Source organism: Astatotilapia calliptera, chromosome 3 (assembly GCF_964374335.1).
Source record: "Astatotilapia calliptera chromosome 3, fAstCal68.1, whole genome shotgun sequence".
Classification (NCBI taxonomy): domain Eukaryota; kingdom Metazoa; phylum Chordata; class Actinopteri; order Cichliformes; family Cichlidae; genus Astatotilapia; species Astatotilapia calliptera.
This window is the reverse complement of record NC_137424.1, coordinates 4564045-4584166: the sequence shown is the minus strand read 5'-3', so window position 1 is coordinate 4584166 and position 20122 is coordinate 4564045. Positions and strand designations below refer to the sequence as shown.

Genomic DNA, 20122 nt, shown 5'->3' with positions numbered 1-20122 from the left:
ACTACTTACTTACAATGAATTCCTTACACTATATAATTTTCCCGTCAGTGTTGGGGAATTCTCAGTGGTGCTTGGTGCCATACCCTCAGGGACTTTAATGTTATATAAAAACACTGACAGCTCAATATCTGCCTCAGTCACTCTCCCTGATCCAGCTGAGTCAGCAGTGGGAAAAATCTGCTTTTCACAGGAACTTGGTAACAGCAATAAGAGAATACGTAGTTTATTCCAAGAAGATATCATGTCTCTCCCATATATAGAATATCTTACTGGAACCGACATGTTCCAGATATCACCTGGAAGACAGTCTGGATGATCCCATAAATATCTAATTGTGAACAAGGTGAAGGAAATCTCATATAAAATTCTTCATAAATGTGACCCAGCCAGTCACTATATGGTAACATTTAAAAGAGACATAAATACTAATTGAACTTTCTGTGGGGATCATCCAGAAACTGTGGCACATCTCTTTTGGTTCCTCTACACAGAGATTCTGGAAGAATTTAGCAGTTTTGTTATTGTCCATATTTTAAGGGAGTTTTCTTTACGATGGGAAAATGTTTTATTCTGTTTCTTTAAGTTCCCCAGGAAGAATGATAAATGTTTTTTTATAAAAAATTTGTTAATACTTTTAGCTATTTTATATCCATAAATGTAAGTTTATTAATAAAACACCATATTTCTGCCTTTTTATAAGGATATGAATTGTACATACAATCAATTTCAGACTCAACCAACAAAAAGCCTCTCAGAACAATATTTATATGTTGAATTTTTTTCGCCTCCTCATATCATCATTTTTTTACTCCTGGTTCTGTATGTTCATGTTCTGTTCTTTTGTAAACTTCATCTGTTTGTATGTTGTATACTCATTGTGTTTCAATAAAGTTCGATTTAAAAAGAGGTACGTTCTAAACGAAGCTTCAGACGTCACTGATCACGTGACTCTGGCCAAACGAATCAAGCCTCGACACGGTGCTTCTGAAGCAGCGCGTTGATCTTTCTGACACACGCACCGGAGCGTCAGCTTCAAGCGGACCATCACTACGTCTCACATCTAAAGGTGTCAAGGTAACTTTGAACTGAGTTCAGTCAATCTGGAGTTTTTCCAAGTTTTCTGTTGCTCTCTGTGAGAGAAGAGCGTTAAAGGCGGGGCTCTCCAGAGTCCAGCAAAACAGGAAACCACAGCTGGGTGTGTGTAAGTGTGCAAACCAATAGAATGCATCGTGGTGGGGGGGGCATCACGGGCAAGAAAAAAATAAAAGAATCGGTCGTACCCATGCTTCCCCGACGTCATACCAGCGCATATTGGGAAATTCGTAGGCACCGATCGGTTTTCTATCAGCCATTTGCTGGGAGTAAGGGCGCCCTCCGTTTGCGAGGTGCGCCTGCTGCTGGCGGCACAGGGAGGAGAGGGCGGGGCGGCGGGGAGTCTCTGGCTGGCTGGAGCGGCATCTAATAACCAACTCGCAAAACAAAAACAACACAACAAACAGATATTATGATACAGACTTATAATCTGCACCCATGTTTTTTCTAAATTCTATAAAGTGAGCGCGAGAGCCCTCGGTGCGCCTGCGCGCTGCTGAAGTCAAAGTAAACTTTATTGTCATCTCCGCTACAGACAGTCCAGCATATAGAGAGACGAGACGACGAGGCTGCAGTTACAGCGGTGCAAGTAAACAAACAATAAATATAAGAAGAGTAAGAAAATAAATCTACACTTTAGGACTCGGGGTAAAGGATCAATAACAATTTAATTTATAATTTACAGTTTGATGATTTAAAGTCTCACACAACCCGTCAAAAGGGGCGGGGCCGGCTGCTTCCAAGTAGAGCACATTTCATTGATAATGATGTAAATCCAAGCCCATCATGGATTCACGATCTGAATCCTGGGTTGTGTGAAATCCCAGAAATCAACCTTAGACAAAGTGAATCTGTGAACTAAGGTGTAGGTCTGTTAGGCAGGGCCGTGCAGAGAGGTTTAAAGGGGCGGGTGCTCAAAGTTAAAAAGGGGCACATTGAACCAGGCTGAATAACAACAACACACTTTCATCAAGAATCTAATATGGGCAACAAGGCAAAGCAAACGTAGCCGATGCTTTACCTGATGGGTACAATGTTGCTGTTGAGGGGTTGCTGTGGATAGTGCTGGAGGGCAGGCAGGGCTGGACTGGGACAAAAAATCGGCCCGGGCATTTTGACTGGAGACCGGCCCACCAAAAATGTGACGTCATTCATGGATAAAACCGCAAAGGATTCTGGGAACTTTTGGCAAGCGGTACTAGCGCATGCAGGGTTTCAATTGAACTCAGTTACACAGCGATAAAAAGAAACACAAAAAATGGCAAGAAGCTGCTGTATTATTAACTGCAATAGCCGGTGTTGTGCCAAAAAGTGATTGTCTGCCAAAAACTGATTTCCGGTATTTGCAAAGAAACTGATTGCTCGTATTTAAATTGCTATAAGTAACTTGTTGGGCTATAATATGTGAAACATATGTCAAATGCATCCCTCATGGATGACATAAAGTCATACTGAGCTACAAACAACATTAGTGTAACAAGGTAGAAGCCGCAATCAGTCTGTGGCAGTGACTTTTATATAACCTTTATTTATGCCGTAAAAAAAAAAATCTAATTAACATTAAAAATGTATTTTGTAAGAAGTAGTTGGACAGCAGAAATGGCTCAAATATTACAAGTATTTTTCAACTACTAATTAATTACCGTTGAGCTCAAAGGTTATATTAATACACGGTTAACGAATGTGTATTTATGACGACGATTTGTGAGACGAACAAAGGTAAACTTACCTTTGTTCGTACGATGGTCTTTCGGTGCATTTCAAGGTCCTGCACCCATCCGTCGGTAAACTGTACCTGGGCTTGTTGCAGTGAGCTGAAGTTACTAAACTTCATGAGTGTATGCACTCACTCCAAGAAGCGTATAATTATAAATCTGAGCGTGGTGAAAGTTGGGCAGCACGCTAACGTCTTTTGTCCCTCTGTGTGCTCGTAAGGGTCTGACCCTTTCACTCCTTTGATTTTTCCTCGTATCTTTTCTTTGTCTTTTCGTCGAGTCTGTCTTTGTACGGACCGGCATTGTTCTCCGTCGTTTTGTACATACCTTTTTTGTGCGGCAAAGAAAAATCAAGAAGGTATTGGAACCGGAGAATGAACGTTTTGCGGTGCTGCAATTGCAAATGCTTGTATTTGATGCGGTACTTGGATTGTTTTGCCAGGAGTTCCCGGCATGCAATGCGCAAAGTCACGTGGTCTGTCAATCGCTATAGGAAAAACCATAAAGCCTTTGCATGAAAACAACTGCTTTGATGTACACTGCCTTGTTGGGATATATGTATCAATCTAATAAAGTTAAACCTACACCATTCTCCCTATTCGGGATTTTAAACAGTACATAGCGGAAACAAAAAGACTGCTTGGTAGAGTTAACCTCCTGAACTATCTACAACACATGGTAGAAACCTGAAATTAAGACCAAGAACACTAGAGGTGAGACATGATCATTAATTAATATTAAAATTAATAAATGACAGATTTAGGGATATTTTCATAAAGTATTTATTTACCAAAACAATAGAAAACAGCATGGTAGCACAATATATTTTGCTAACACAGCAACCTTTAAATATGAAAGGAGACAGAGAAAGAAAGGTGAGAAAGAAGAATAAGAATAACACTTAATTGAGTTTTTGATGGCATTTTACACACAGTACTAATACAGTATCTAGAAAATATGGGAAAATACTGGCATCATATACAGTACTTACTTCTGAAGAAATTATATGGGACCCTGAAAAACAGGACACAAGTGAAAGGACAAAGAACTGTGAATGGCAATTGATGGACTTGCTCAGATGATCACAGTACTGGCATCTTTATTCCAGAAAGGAATTAGAGAAATCATATACACTAGTACTTACGTTGATGAACTTAAAAAGTTGAATGGTCTCGAACCTCTTAAACAAACAATGTATGATCAGACCCTGACAAACAGGACAGAAAGGAATAAAGATTAGATGAATATTAAAATCTATAAAGGACAGATTATGATTGAATTGTATCACCAAAGACTATTCACTCATCAATAAAAGGTCACCTACAACACTTCCACAGCAGCAACACTGAACATATCTTAAGACATGGAAACCTTTATGAAGTGAAAGGACAGACAGTGAAGGTTGAGAAAGAATTGTACTTAATAGATTTTTTCAGACGATGACAGTACTGGTATGCTTACTCTAGAAAAATGGTTGAATCATATTCCATATAGTACTTACTTAAAATGAACACACTTCAGTCCTCCTAAAATGACTGACAGCATCTGAAATGAAACAATGACAGATTAAGACTGTAAGAATATATGTTTATAAATGCCTAATACTCCAATCTCATATTTATTCTGTCTATTAAGATGGACAAATTCTAAGCATTTACCAATCACTTGACTTGTTTGAAGTGAAGGTAGATACTAAACGTATTCATTTAGGCAATGACAATAAAGCTGAATTTAATTTTAACAATAGATAATTAGGAATGTTTTGCTCATTTTTATTTCACCTCACCAGGTTAAAAAAGGAGCTTTCTCAGCAGGTCACTCTTCTCAGCTACCCTGTCAATGACCATGTCAGAGTCCAATGACATGAGAATGTCCTTTTCAGTGGCCATCAGCATAAACATCTCCAGCTTGTTTGCAGACAGGCTGCTTCGGAGTCTGCTTTTAATGAAGTTGAGTGTAGAGAACGTTCTTTCACAGGCAACCTGAGTGAGGGAGAGGGTCAGCAGGTACTTGTATGCCAGCCCAAGGAGACGATAGGCATCAGACAGCATGTTGAACCGCCTGAGTATTTGATAGCAGCACAGTGGGCAATTTTTGCAAAAACCACAGCTTTCGGTCACAATTTTACTTTCTTCGTCCCATTCTTCAGATCTGTCCTTTGCTGTTCTGGTCGTGTACTCATCTACATGTGATGTCTTAAGCCTTTCCCACTGTTCAGCAAAACGTTTCAGTTCTGACTGAAGGTTATTAACTGTAGCCCTGCTGTCAAATTTAAGTAGACAGGCGCTGAGGTTCTGAAATGCATTACTTGGAAGAGAAACTGTTCTGACCTGGCTAAACTTCCTGGGGTCCAACCATGCCAAATCGGCAAGAAGAGGGCCATGTATGACAAATCGTCTGTGGATTGCTTCAATAACTGTGTCCAGGATGATGTTGTGCACTTTCACCTCATATGATTTCTCAGCATTGATTTGCAACTCATCTTCAGGCATCTCTCCGGCCATGCCTTTTCTCTTTTTGGCTCTCTTTTTAGGTAGTTCAGCCTCCACTTCCATGTCTGTGTTGATCTCCCTCTCCTCTAGTTTTTGATTTGTCTGTTTCACAAATGTGTCTGCAGCTGTCTTCACAGTTGGAAAGTCCCTGGCAATACTTTTGAGGCCATCTTGTGTGGCAGTCACCATATGATGGGCAGAGAGAATGTCCATCCCCTTTGACTGGAGGTACTTTGACAGAGGAGTTGTTGCTCAAACACTCTAAGAAATATCTGTGCTGTTAACACAGTTTCATGCTTCAAGAGACACTCTTTAAAGCCTCGTGCTTTGGCACGAACAGCTGGCTTTTCTTTTTCCCTCTTTTCAATGGCTTCCATCGTCAGCACTACATCAACGAAGAGGCCATCATCTGGTTTTCCAAAATGTCCAAAGATTTTCTGGAGGGCATCATGCTTGGCCCACCACCGTGTCTCACCTATTGGACTGAGGCGTCTGTGTCTTGTGTTTTTGGTTTGTTTCTCCCACAGATCAACCCTGTGATAGGACTCCTTGATGAACACAGCTATGTCATTAAGTAAATTAAAGAGTGATCCACTTTCAATGACACTTTGTGTTGTGTCAGCAATCACAAGATTAAGTATGTGTGCATAGCACCACACATGCACATGAGTTGGAGACTGGGCAGTCATAAGTGCTGAAAAGCCTTTGTACTGGCCCTGCATATTTGAAGCACCATCTGTTGCATTCCCAGTGCACATGGCCTTGTCTAGATTCAGATGCTCTAAAACTCCGGAAAGCAAGTTTACAAAGTACTGCCCCGTGGATGCTTCGCACCTCACTATGGAGACAAGCCTCTCCTGCACAGACTCAGTAACATACCTGATGATTACTGAACACTGATCATAACCTGTGATGTCTTGGGTTGTGTCTAGCTGAACAGAAAACATCCCAGCTTTCTGGACATCACTGGCGATGCTCTCTTAAAGGAGATGGCCAAGTGCATCAATCACTGAGTTGACAGTTGTTTTGGAGAGTAGGGTGATGAGAGATCCTCTACCTCTTGATCCACTGGTCTGATGCAACTTCTTGCTTTTTTCAATGCAGTCATTCAAATGTTCTCCAAGGCACATATCATACTTGCCTAATAACACAATCAGTTCCAGAAAGTTACCATGATCGATGGTGTTATCACCTAAAGTGTATGCAGCCTCATTCTCCACATGCCTATAGCTGAGTCCCCTCTTCCCAAGTACTTTGATCACATCCACTATACGCTCTAAAACTTGCCGTCTCTTTTTCACTTGTGCTCTGTGAGCTGACAACTGACTGCCAGCAAACAAGCTCCTGATGTTGCCTTTTGAGCACCTTAAGAAAAAAGCTTCAGCACAGGTCTGGTGTGTATTGCTCTTTTCATGCTCCTCTGTGCGCAGATGTATATGTCGCCAGTCACTCATGCCTGTTATAAATGTGCTGGTGTCAGTCAGCCTTGCAAATGCCAGACACACAAAGCAGAACAATAAATGGCGTTCTTTGCAATAAGTAAGCCACTTCCTGTTGGTGCCATCTTTACAGCTGAACACCCTCATCACAACTGCACTGCTACTGTTCTGCTGTGGGTGGTAATCTAAGAAGGCCTGTAATATGGCAGGTTCAGGGCGAGCAAAGTAATCGATGCCCTGGCTCTCTCTCTCCTGCTCTTCCATCTCTCTCTCCTGCTCTTCCATCTCTCTCTCTTGCTCCATCTCTCTCTCTTGCTCTTCCATCTCTCTCTCTTGCTCTTCCATCTCTCTCTCTTGCTCCATCTCTCTCTCTTGCTCTTCCATCTCTCTCTCTTGCTCTTCCATCTCTCTCTCTTGCTCTTCCATCTCTCTCTCCTGCTCTTCCATCTCACTCTCCTGCTCTTCCATCTCTCTCTCTTGCTCTTCCATCTCTCTCTCTTGCTCTTCCATCTCTCTCTCTTACTCTTCCATCTCTCTCTCTTGCTCCATCTCTCCCTCTTGCTCTTCCATCTCTCTCTCTTGCTCCATCTCTCCCTCTTGCTCTTCCATCTCTCTCTCTTGCTCTTCCATCTCTCTCTCTTACTCTTCCATCTCTCTCTCTTACTCTTCCATCTCTCTCTCTTGCTCCATCTCTCCCTCTTGCTCTTCCATCTCTCTCTCTTGCTCCATCTCTCCCTCTTGCTCTTCCATCTCTCTCTCTTGCTCTTCCATCTCTCTCTCTTGCTCTTCCATCTCTCTCTCTTACTCTTCCATCTCTCTCTCTTGCTCTTCCATCTCTCTCTCTTACTCTTCCATCTCTCTCTCTTGCTCCATCTCTCTCTCCTGCTCTTCCATCTCTCTCTCTTGCTCCATCTCTCCCTCTTGCTCTTCCATCTCTCTCTCCTGCTCTTCCATCTCTCTCTCCTGCTCTTCCATCTCTCTCTGCTGCTCTTCTGTCTCCTCTGTCACAGACTTCTCCACTTTTGATGATAAATCAGCTGGTGCAACATGTAAGGATTGGCACAATTTGTTAAGATTTTGAGGAGTTTGAGAAACTAACCTTAAGCATAAAATAAAATTTACTATCAGTAACTTCATAGCACCCGCCCAGCAGTATATAAACTCCGTCATGCTAGTTACGCTGTACGAGTTATTAACCTGTGCAGTTAATAAAAGGACAGGTAATGTTTGTCGCGCTGTTGCACACACAGCACGCTCGTTTGTTTCAGTTTGTCAGTAGCAACAAGACAGCTTACCAACGTGTACGTAATAAGCTAATACTCCTGGGTGCTACACACTACAGTGCACGCTGTGCACCTACTTACTGGTTGTGTGGCATCAGTCTGTGTCTCTGAGTTAACTTGTGTTTCTCCTACAGCTCCGGACCGCAACAAATGCGCGTGCTCTTTGTGAGCTCGTTCCCGGCTCGTAACCAGCGCGTTCTGCCGTCAAGGGCGATCATTGGTTAAATGTGATCATGTGACTGATGCAAGCCAGATCCTTTTATTTAGCGAAACTGTGATTAATAGTTAAATATTATTGTTGAGGGGCACAGACAGGACTCCGCACGCACACACACATTAAAAAAAATAATAATAATATTTAAAAAAAAAAAAGTTGCCTCAACAAAAGGGCACCTTGGGCACTCATCAGGAAAGGGGCGGGTGCTCAAGCCCCTCTAACCCCCCCCCCCCCCCCCCCCCTCTGCACGTGCCTGCTGTTAGGTTAATTGTGCTGATCCTCAGGTTGGGGGATTTGCGTTTGTACTGGAGCGCAAAATTCAATCCAATGACAACAGCAGAGGAAAGAAGAGACACTGCAGAGATGATGCAAAATATTGTGTTTTGTTCTCAGCTGTCAAAAAGTGTAACACACGTGTTCCAGCACAGCCTTTGTGTACTTTCACTTCTCCATACTGTCCATTGGAAATCCTGTTTGTTCGTTTTTGATTTCAGTCCATGTGTCCAAAGCAAACTTCTGTCCCACACTTTCTCTGCTGACTCTTCACCGATGCTCAGATGATCTCAGATGATTTCACCAGAACTCATCAAAATTCGGGCTCCACAGAAACCCAGACGTCACTAAACAAGCGTAACAAGCAAAGTGAAAACTGGTCGTTCAGCTTTATTGACCAAAAAAGGAGCTCACTTTATCGTCTGCCTGAAGGAGGGAAGCAGATGTTACTAAACATCACAATAAAACATATGAAATGGGTGCACATGAGGAACGTCTGCACTGTTAAAGCCATGCAGACATCTTCACACATGAAGCAGCAACACCTCTCAGTTTAGCAGCAGCTGGTAAAAGCCACAGTGATCCTGGAGCCTCCCTGAAGGACTCGTTCATCAGTAACTGTCAGGAGGACGATTAAACCTTCTGCACACGTCCTGTAGTTACACACTCGGGAGGAAAGACGACGTCCTCGCTCTGCAACATGATCTGTGTTTCATCCAGGACGCTCAAACACAGACTGGTTTCCAAATATTAGACGCACTGGTTCTTCATGCGTTTCTACCTGAGCACTCAGAGTCATTTCTACAACAGGCCTCCTTCACCTGCTGGTGCCTCTGTTTCTGTGTTTGGCTGTTTCCATCAGTGCCTGATGTTTGTGATCTTTGATCTGTTCTGAAGTCTCTCTTTGTAACACAAATGTTGTTTGGCTTCTTTTGCAAACAAGGCAAAAGAACTTTAATGGATTCATTTGCTGATCTTACTTTTCTGATGCAAAGCCGTCCTTTCAACGCTTTAGAAAGAAAACCAAACAATGTTTTTAAAACTTTCCCAAAATGTAAAAGCTATTAAAACCATAAACTTCTGCTCCTTGATCATGTGATTCTTCTTCTAGACTGTCTGTAATTGTTATTGCTGATTGTCAATAAAGTTGTTTTTTATAAGTTATGTTGTAAAGGAAGCTTGTGGCGAGGGAGGAGGGGCGACTAAAAGCAGGTTCATATAGTGGGAAAGTCCTCAGGTCATGTGAGGATATTTACTGATGCGTCAACACTGTCAGATAAAAGAACGGCTGCTGCATTTGTTCTCCCACAAATAAGTTTGGTGATGAGTAAAAGAATTACAGATGATGTGGCAGTTTATACTGGGAGCTGGTAGTGATGTTACTGGCTTGAACTGTGTGGAGGACGCACTAATATGGAGGTATGTGGTTTGCTGGGACTCTAGCAGCGTGCTAGTGAGCACAGGTGATATGTCTTCAGACTCTAGGCAACATATTGTTTTTGATATACTTCATTTACTGTATAGAATCAAACACAGAGGGATAGAAGTGGATTTCTTATGGCTCCCTGTGAATATCGGTGTTGATGCAATGAACAGGACGATAAGTTTAAAAAGGTGCAGCAAGAAGAAGTCGTGCAGGTTTGACTATAAAATACAGTAAAAGTGAGGTGAAGAGTATAATGGAGGTAAAGATGAAGGACGAGTGGCAGGCACACTGGGACAGAGACGGGAAAGGCAGATATTATTATACAGAAAACAGTCGTGTAGAAGAAGCTGCAGCAGAGACCAGGATGTAATCTGGAGAGTCAGAGTTGGTCACACAGGCTTGAATAGCACACTTAAAAAGGTAAACATGACACAGGAAGTGTGACTTCTGTGGACCAGAGGAGACGTTTGACGGGTTGTTAGCGTAGTCAGGATGCTGGATGGAAACGCTGTGCCTGATAGGAAGACTTTGTCTTCCTGTTACAGATGGATCCAGGCCCTGGATGACTGCTGGACACACATGACCCACACTAGGCTGCCTTCATCCATCCTTTCCTCCTTTACTGAGACTCTGAATCAGCATGTACAGTGGGGCAAAAAAGTATTTAGTCAGCCACCGATTGTGCAAGTTCCCCCACTTAAAATGATGACAGAGGTCAGTAATTTGCACCAGAGGTACACTTCAACTGTGAGAGACAGAATGTGAAAAAAAAATCCATGAATTCACATGGTAGGATTTGTAAAGAATTTATTCGTAAATCAGGGTGGAAAATAAGTATTTGGTCACCTCAAACATGGAAAATCTCTGGTTCTCACAGACCTGTAACGTCTTCTGTAAGACGCTTTTCTGTCCCCCACTCGTTACCTAGATAAGATAAGATAACCTTTATTAGTCCCACACGTGGGAAATTTGTTTTGTCACAGCAGGAAGTGGACAGTGCAAAAGTTATGAGGCAAAAATTAGGATACAATAAGAATAAATACAGTACACAACTGTACAGAATAGAATAAAATAAAATACTATATACAGTAGAATAAAATAAAATAAATATACAATAAGATAAAAATAGAATACAAATACAAATGCTATATACAACTGAGTAAGAATACAACGATGACAGAAAGGATTATTGCACTTAGTATTATTGCATATGTATGGATGTGTGTGCTTGATCTGTTAAAGTCTTTATTATGGAGTCTGACAGCAGTGGGGAGGAAAGACCTGCGAAATCTCTCCGTCCCACACCGTGGGTGCCGCAGTCTCCCACTGAAGGAGCTGCTCAGTGCTGTCACAGTCTGCTGCATGGGGTGGGAGATGTTGTCCAACAGTGATGACAGCTTAGCCACCATTCTCCTGTCACTCACCACCTCCACTGGGTCCAGAGGGCATCCTAGAACAGAGCTGGCCCTTCGGATCACCCTGTTCAGTCTCTTCCTGTCCCCAGCAGAGATGCTGCCGCCCCAGCAGACCACACCATAAAAGATAGCAGAAGCCACAACAGAGTCATAGAAGGTCTTCTGGAGTGGGCCCTCCACTCCAAATGACCTGAGTCTCCGCAGCAGGTACAGCCTGCTCTGCCCTTTCCTGTAGAGGGCGTCTGAGTTATGAGTCCAGTCCAGTCTGTTGTTCAGATGAACACCAAGGTACCTGTAGCTGTCCACAGCCTCAAATCAGAATCAGAATACTTTATTGATCCCTGGGGGAAATTATTTTTTGTTACAGTGCTCCATTTTAAACCAACATTAAGACAAGACAGACAATACACTAACTAAGAATAGTACAATATATACATATATATACATACATACATACATACATACATAAGTCACTCATAAATAAATAGTTGGAAAAGAAACATGTGTAGTTGTAGCAGCAAACAGTGTGTTAAGTGGATGCGTTGTACAGGGAGATGGCCACAGGCAGGAATGATTTCCTGTGTCGTTCAGTGGTGCTTTTCGGTAATCTCAGTCTCTCACTGAACGAGCTCCTGTGACTGACCAACATGTCATGGAGTGGGTGGGAGGTGTTATCCAACATTGTCTTTATCTTGGACAGCATCCGCCTCTCCGACACCACCTTGAGGGAGTCCAGCTCCATCCCCACAACATTGCTGGCCTTACGGATCAGTTTATTAAGTCTGTTGGCATCTGCGACCCTCAGCCTGCTCCCCCAGCATGCAACAGCATAGAGGATCGCACTGGCCACCACAGACTCATAGAAAATCCTCAGCATTTTCTGGCAGATGTTGAAGGACCTCAGTCGCCTCAAAAAATAGAGACGACTCTGGCCCTTCCTGTAAAGTGCTGTGGTGTTTTTAGCCCAGTCCAGTTTATTGTCAATGTGTACTCCAAGGTATTTATAGTCCTCCACAATGTCAACACTGACCCCCTGGATTGAAACAGGGGTCAAGTGTTTCCTGGTCTTCCTGAAGTCCACGATCAGTTCCTTGGTCTTTGCCACGTTGAGCTGCAGATGATTCTGCTCACACCACGTGACAAAGGAGTCGACCACAGCCCGGTACTCTGTCTCATCATCCCTGCTGATGCATCCAACCACCGCAGAGTCATCAGAAAACTTCTGAAGATGGCAGGTCTCTGTGCAGTGGCTGAAGTCTGTGGTGTAGAGGGTGAAGAGGAAGGGGGAGAGGACAGTCCCCTGTGGTGCCCCTGTGTTGCTAATCACCTTGTCAGACACACACTGTGGGAGACGTACATATTGTGGTCTTCCTGTCAGGTAATCAACAATCCAGGACACCAGAGAAGCATCCACCTGCATCGCTGCTAACTTATCACCCAGGAGGGTCGGCCTGATGGTGTTGAAAGCACTGGAAAAGTCAAAAAACATGACCCTCACAGTGCTCGCCGGCTGGTCCAGATGGGTGTAGACACGATTGAGCAGGTAGATGATGGCGTCCTCTGTTCCGAGACGAGGCTGATAAGCGAACTGAAGGGGATCCAGATGTGGTCTTACTATGGGTCGCAGCTGGTCCAGGATGAGCCTTTCCAGGGTCTTCATGATGTGGGAGGTCAGTGCCACGGGCCTGTAATCCTGGGGGCCACTGGGACGAGGCGTCTTTGGTACAGGGACGAGGCATGATGTCTTCCACATCACCGGGACCCTCTGCAGACTCAGACTCAGCATAAACAGTTTATGAAAGACTCCACACAGCTGGGGGGCACAGGCCTTGAGGACAAGGGGACTCACTCCGTCTGAACAATGTCCATACCTTGGATGTTCAGTGGTTGCAGTGGAGAATGCTTGTGCCTGCGGAAGTCTACCACCAGTTCCTTGGTTTTACTGGCGTTGATCTGGAGGTAGTTCAGCTGGCACCAGTCCACAAAGTCTTGGGTCAGACCTCTGTACTCCTTGTCGTCCCCATCAGTGATGAGGCCGACTATTGCAGAGTCATCAGAGAACTTCTGCAGGAAGCACTGGGTGGAATTGTGGGAGAAGTCTGCAGTGTAGATGGTGAAGAGGAACGGAGCCAGAACCGTTCCCTGTGGGGCCCCCGTACTGCAGACGACCCTGTCCGACACACAGCCCTGAGTCCTCACATACTGTGGTCGGTCGGTGAGGTAGTCCAAAATCCAGGTAGTGAGGTGATGGTCCACTCCAGAGTTCTCCAGCTTGTCCTTTAGAACCGAGGGAAGAATGGTGTTGAAGGCACTGGAGAAATCAAAGAACATGATTCTCACAGTGCTTCCAGCGGTCTCCAGGTGAGCGAGGGAACGATGTAGGAGGTGAATGACGGCATCATCCGCTCCAATGCCAGGCTGGTAGGCAAACTGAAGTGGGTCCAGTGATGAGCTTATTAGGCGCCGAAGCTGAGCCAGGACCAACCGCTCCAGGGTCTTCATCAGGTGGGATGTCAGAGCCACCGGCCTGTAGCTGTTGAGGTCCTTGGGGCGTGAAGTCTTTGGCACTGGTACAACACAGGAGGTTTTCCAGAGCTGTGGGACTCTTCCCAACCTTAGGCTCAGGTTGAAGAGGTGCTCCATCACCCCACACAGTTGGTCCGCGCAGGACCTGACGACCCTCGAGCTGATGCCATCTGGACCCGCTGCCTTCTTGCCATTAATCCTCCTCAGTTCCCTCCTAACCTGGGTGGTTGAGAGAGACAGGCTGGAGCCTTGTGTTGAGTGTGTATTGGATGCTGTAGTTGGGGGTGGGGAGGAGTGAGCAGGGTGAATAGAGGAGGTGTGAAGTGTCTGAGGTGGAACAGCAGCAGTGGGGGTGGGTGAGTCTGCAGCCGATGTTGCAGACTGCCTCATGGCTGAATCAAATCTGTTGAAGAAATGATTCAGTTCATTTGCCCATCTCACATCCCTCCCAGGCAGAGAGTTCTGCTGTTTGTGGCCCGAGATGGTTCTGAGGCCTCTCCAGACTTCACCAACGTGTTTTGTTGAAGCTGGTTCTCCATCTTCTGCCTGTAGCTCTCCTTCCCATTCCTTATCAGTCCCCTCAGCTCTCTCTGCACCCTTTTCAACTCCTCTTTGTCTCTGGATTTGAAGGCCCTCCTCTTCTGCTTGAGGACGGTTTTAATTTCTGGGGTAATCCAAGGTTTGTTGTTGGAGAAACACCGTACAGTCCTGGTAGGTACGGTGTTATCCACACAGAAATTAATATAGTCAGTAATGCATGTAGTAAGGCTGTCGATGTCCTCTCCGTGGTCGTCACAGATCACCTCCCACACAGTCGACTCAAAACAGTCCTTAAGAGCCTCCTCGCTCTCCTCTGACCATCTCTGCACTGTGCGGGTGGCTGGTGGCTCCCTGCGCACTAAGGGCTCATACACAGGGACAAGGTGCACCAGGTTGTGATCAGATCTGCCCAGGGGAGGGAGAGGTGATGAACTGTATGCCTCTTCTGCATTGACATACAGTAAGTCCAGTGTTTTATTGACTCTGGTTGGGCAGGTCACATACTGGGTGAAGGTGGGCAGTGTGGAGTCCAGTGAGGCATGATTGAAGTCCCCTGATATTATGAGAAGGGCTCTCGGTGATTGTGTTTGCAGTCTGCTGACCACAGAGTGGAGAGAGTCACAGGCTGCATCCGCGTTGGCCGAGGGGGGGACATACGCTGTTATCGCGATAACATGCGAGAACTCCCGGGGCAGGTAGTACGGACGCATGCTAACGGCTAACAGCTCAATGTCTCTGCTGCAGAGTTGCTCTTTTACAGTGATGTGCCCAGGGTTACACCATCTGTCGTTCACAAAAACTGCCAGTCCCCCTCCTTTCCTCTTACCGCTGTCTCTCGTCCTGTCCGCTCGCAGCAGCTGGAATCCTGGTAGTGTCACGCTTGTGTCCGGAGTTAGCGATGTTAGCCACGACTCCATTAGCATCATGATGCTACATTGCCGGTACTCCCTCTGTGACCAGGTTAGCGACGTGAGCTCATCCATCTTATTGGGCAAAGATCTTACGTTTCCAATGATTACAGAAGGAAGAGATGGTCGATAACGTCTCCTTCTCGGGCGACGGCGCTCCTTCCCAGCACGACACCCCCGTCTTTTCCTCCTCAACTCGCTGGGAATGTCGGGTCTGTCCGCCGGCAGTACCGCTGCAGGACGCAGCGCTAACAGCTGATCCTTACTGTAAACAAAGGATCTCTGCTCTGGGTCCCCAGACACGGGTGAAAAAAGTAGAAATAAACTGAGAAAAATGACCAGGACTAGCACAAAACGGTAGAACATGGTTGCAGAGTCTAATTACTAATACGTTAGTTATAAAAAAAATTACGAGAAAAAAGATAAGAAAGAAAGAAACTCAGAATGAGCAGAGCTGCTGTAACAGACTGCCGCACACGGGGGGCGCCGGAAATACCGGAAATACCTGTATGAATGGCACCTGTTTGAACTCATCATCTGTATAAAAGACACCTGTCCACAGCCTCAAACAGTCAGACTCCAAACTGCGCCATGGCCAAGACCAAAGAGCTTTCGAAGGACACCAGGAAAAGTGTTGTAGACCTGCACCAGACTGGGAAGAGTGAATCTACAATAGGCAAGCAGCTTGGTGTGAAAAAATCAACTGTGGGAGCAATCATCAGAAAATGGAAGACATACAAGACCACTGATAATCTCCCACGATCTGGGGCTCCACGCAAGATCTCATCCCGTGGGGTCAAAATGATCATGAGAATGGTGAGCAAAGATCCCAGAACCACACGGGGGGACCTGGTGAATGACCTGCAGAGAGCTGGGACCAAAGTAACAAAGGTCACCATCAGTAACACACTACAACGGCAGGGAATCAAATCCCGTAGTGCCAGACGTGTTCCGCTGCTGAAGCCAGTGCATGTCCAGGCCCGTCTGAAGTTTGCCAGAGAGCACATGGATGATACAGCAGAGGATTGGGAGAATGTCATGTGGTCAGATGAAACCAAAGTAGAACTTTTTGGTATAAACTCAACTCGTCGTGTTTGGAGGAAGAAGAATACTGAGTTGCATCCCAAGAACACCATACCTACTGTGAAGCATGGGGGTGGAAACATCATGCTATGGGGCTGTTTTTCTGCCAAGGGGACAGGACGACTGATCCGTGTTAAGGACAGAATGAATGGGGCCATGTATCGTGAGATTTTGAGCCAAAACCTCGCAGCACCGTTATATCACTCAGCGCTCGCTGCTGTTATTGAATCCACTTTTTACTGTCCGTGCAATCAAGCTCCTCTGCAGAGCTAGAAAATATCTTCGAACCAGTTTATGTGTTAGGGGATCCTTTGCAGTTGTGACTATTGCCTCTGTTTTTGTCCTTTGGTTCCTGGGAGCCTTTTACATTTCCATCAGCAACAAATATCTGAACAGGCTTTATTGTAGGAAATACAGGATTAAATAGTTGTCATTATTTATTAGATGTTGTTAAAGATGATCAGATGCTTGTTTAGTTTAATGCTGTGGCTTCAGTCAGCATCACTGTGCTGTATAGTTTTATTTTTCTGATCCTTCTGTTAAAGTTGCTGAATAAAAGCTGGTTGGTCTGCACCTCACCGCTGCCTCGAGCCTCCTTCTTTAAAGCAGCAGAGGCTCTTCATTCAGGTATCACAGCTCGAGTTGTTCTGCAGGAGACCCAGAGTACTGTCCTTGGTCCATAATGACATTAACTTTGATTCATGTCAACATGAAGCCTGAACGTCTGTGATGAACACACTATCAGCATCACTGACATATTTCATCATTTAAAAACACTTCCTGTCACCGTGGTGGTTACAGTGACATCGTGCAGTTTGTGCTTTGACCTCCAGAGGGCGACAAATCAGCACAGACAGAGAGCTCCATTCAAACTTTGCTGCCATCAGGAATAATTCTTCAAATATAATCATCAGTGTTTGAGCAGTTATGATATCAGGGACAATCTAGACATGTGTGACAATACTGAACATGTCACATGACACACCTCAAACATCATGTGATCCACTCTCAGTCTGCACTTTCATTCATGACTTCATGAATTTATGATCAGTTTACTCCTGAAATATTCAAATGCTGCAGGGTGAAGAACAACAAAGTGCTGACACATGTTTGTGTTTCAAACAGGAAAACCAGCAGAAATAAATCATCTTTGGACAACATGACAGAGATTAGTGAGTTTCCAACTTGCACTTGAATGCAGCACAGACAGATTCTGATGTTCGTGGTTGTAAACGTGTCCTCAAACGCCGCTCTGACTCTTTCCTTCCTGCTCAAAGTTCCTCTTTTCTGAACTTGGTGTTTGTGCCTGACGCTGATCGTCTCCGTGTGGAGCTCCGTGTGAAGGTAACGTTAGCAGTGTGTAATGTTTCCTGGCTAACATCAGCTGTGTGCAGCTCAGTTCCAGCACAAATCTGCCGCTCCATAGTTCACGGTAACGGACTCATGAGGTCGACCGTTAAACGCTCTCCCGCCATTTTGTCTGTGTGCGCGGATGTGTACATTTTTGTTACCACTGTCATTTCATCAATAGCCTATTTGTAAAAGATCTCTGTTCATAGTTTAGTTGGATTTTAAAACTCTGTAGTTGGACAGTTTTATTTTGGACTGATGCTAAAATTCTTGCTGATTGTTTCTGTCGAGGTTTTGTACTTGACATCCGCCATTTTGGATGTGATAAGCTGTAGAGAGTGCGTCCAAAAAGAGAAACCAGAAAGAGAACCTGTTTTATTAATAACCTCTTGCAAATAGAAGAATATGAAAAAAACAACAACAAATAGGATAAAACCTTTAAATTACTTGAATTTTTAAAATCACCATCATCTGTTAACACAAATTTGATCATTTCAAATTTTTGTTTTCATTTTCTCTTCCCAGTTACTTCTTTCTCATTCTCTTCATTCTCCTTGTCACCTTACGTCTCACTCCTTAACTGAAGTTATAGTTCTAACATAAGAAGTCCCACCAACGTCCTTTATTTAATCTCTGTGTTGTCACAGTTATTATCATCAGATCAGACATGAGACCCAGACAACAACATAAGTTTGCAAGCTAACATCATGTCAGCTAACATTAGACGATAGCATCATAAACTTTAAATTACTTTGCCTCTGATCAACAGTTTGATTACATTCTCACATCACAGGTTTATTTGCTAAGTGTGAGTCCGCCCACATTAGATCCACTTTTCAGCAGGTGGAATAATTTGTAGTATATAGGTAATACATCAACAATGCTGCCGTGGCTAAGTTAGGAATATTTATAATGTCATTTCCAAAACTTGCATATGATCTGCTGTTACGTCCCCTGGCTAGTCTAGGGGGTTGAAGGGACGAACATAAATGTGGATAGAGAAGGAGGAGCCAAGATGGTAATTTTAAAAGGTTTATTTAATACTGGTGATGGTACGTGGGTTCAGACCGAGGTGTAACGTCAGGGAGAGCCAAGGCCAACATAACAAACAAAACATCCCTGACGTAGAAATAAAAGAAACTTACCTAACTCCAAAGAAACAAAATATACAACCTATAACCATAACCTACCTAACAACACAAACAGGAGAAAACAGGGTGTCAAATAATTTAATTTATTAAATAACGAAATTACCGAAACAGCCTTAAAAACACCGAAGCTGCGGACTCAAGTGTTGTGCAAATACCACGTGTCCAGTAACTTGACAGCAGACTTCACCGAATCTGCAAATTCGACAGTTTTGTGCAGAAAGCAGATAGCGACTTCACTTTAATATTGACAAAAAATCACAAAGGCTTAAAAAATCAAGGATCAACGTCAATAAAAAGTACTAATACTTACTACTTACCTATTCTCCTGCAAATATGACAATGGAGTAGCGTGAAATCACAGCCGGATGCGCTTAGCTTCCCTTTTTGTGTTGTGCGCATGCGCGCACATGCTCAGGAAAAACGGGTAGGACGGTTTACGGGGTAGGAGAAATTCCCAGAACACCTGCCTACGCCTGAGAATAATTATTACCAGCACGCAATGGCGTGTCCAGCGGGGTGGCCTGGGGGGGCACAGGCCACCCCAAAGGTAAAACAATAAAATTCAATCAAATATCAAATGTAAGATTATGTTTTCACGGTGAAGCTCAGATATCCGAGTGTAAGTGAATACAGCATCGGCTTCTGCGCTATGCGCATCACGTTAGCAAAGGTAGGAGAGCCAAGCACGAAAGAGGCACTGCAGGAAACAATTTTTCGGTGAAAGAAAATGAGGACAGAATAAATGTCCCGGTAAGTAATATTAAGTTTGAGTTTAGTAAACTTCGGTGAAATTAGAATACCAAGGAAAAAATAACAAAGAATTATTGCAGCCGTGGAATATATCAGACAGTATGCTACTGAGGGGAGCTAACATAAGAGTTATGAGTTATAAGATGTAATCTAAGTCGTAACATTGCTGTATGGAGCTGCAGATTTGGTTGCAGGTTAACATAGCTGGACTGGCCATCGGGCATACCGGGCATATGCCCGGTGACTTATTTTTAATTTTTTTTGTAACGGCATGAACAATGAGAGGTGGCGGATTGGCCAGATGCAGGTCGATGTGTAAAAATAACTCAGTTGTTTGGTGGTGGCTATGGCGGGGCTTCCACAGAGGCCAGCAGGTGGATGAGGGAAGGGGAGGCAGGAGGAGAGCCCCGAGGCGGCCACCGGTCCGAGTGTCAGGTGAACTGAACTTCAGGTAAGAAGTTA

At 44.3% G+C, this 20122-nt stretch overlaps 1 protein-coding gene and 2 long non-coding RNA genes across 5 annotated transcripts in view; 1 reads left to right on the top strand and 2 right to left on the bottom strand.

Moving 5' to 3' along the window:
- Positions 1-20122, bottom strand: part of LOC145425134 (uncharacterized) — a 323553-nt gene that overhangs the window by 45247 nt on the left and 258184 nt on the right. The window lies entirely within an intron of this gene.
- LOC113011482 (NACHT, LRR and PYD domains-containing protein 3-like) overlaps positions 941-20122 on the top strand; it is a 102794-nt gene continuing 83612 nt past the window's right edge. The window contains exon 1 of one of the 3 annotated variants that reach the window (XM_080296928.1): positions 941-1074. The gene's annotated coding sequence lies outside the window, so the exon portion shown is untranslated. Of the gene's footprint in view, positions 1075-17566; positions 20112-20122 lie in introns of those variants that run through there. The other 2 variants (XM_080296931.1, XM_080296925.1) reach the window with 2 other exon arrangements.
- On the bottom strand, positions 3574-4569 carry LOC145424868 (uncharacterized). Its single transcript, XR_013905730.1, has 2 exons — positions 3952-4569; positions 3574-3821 (listed from the first exon to the last, which is right to left on the bottom strand). It is a non-coding gene; the product is annotated as an uncharacterized LOC145424868 (long non-coding RNA).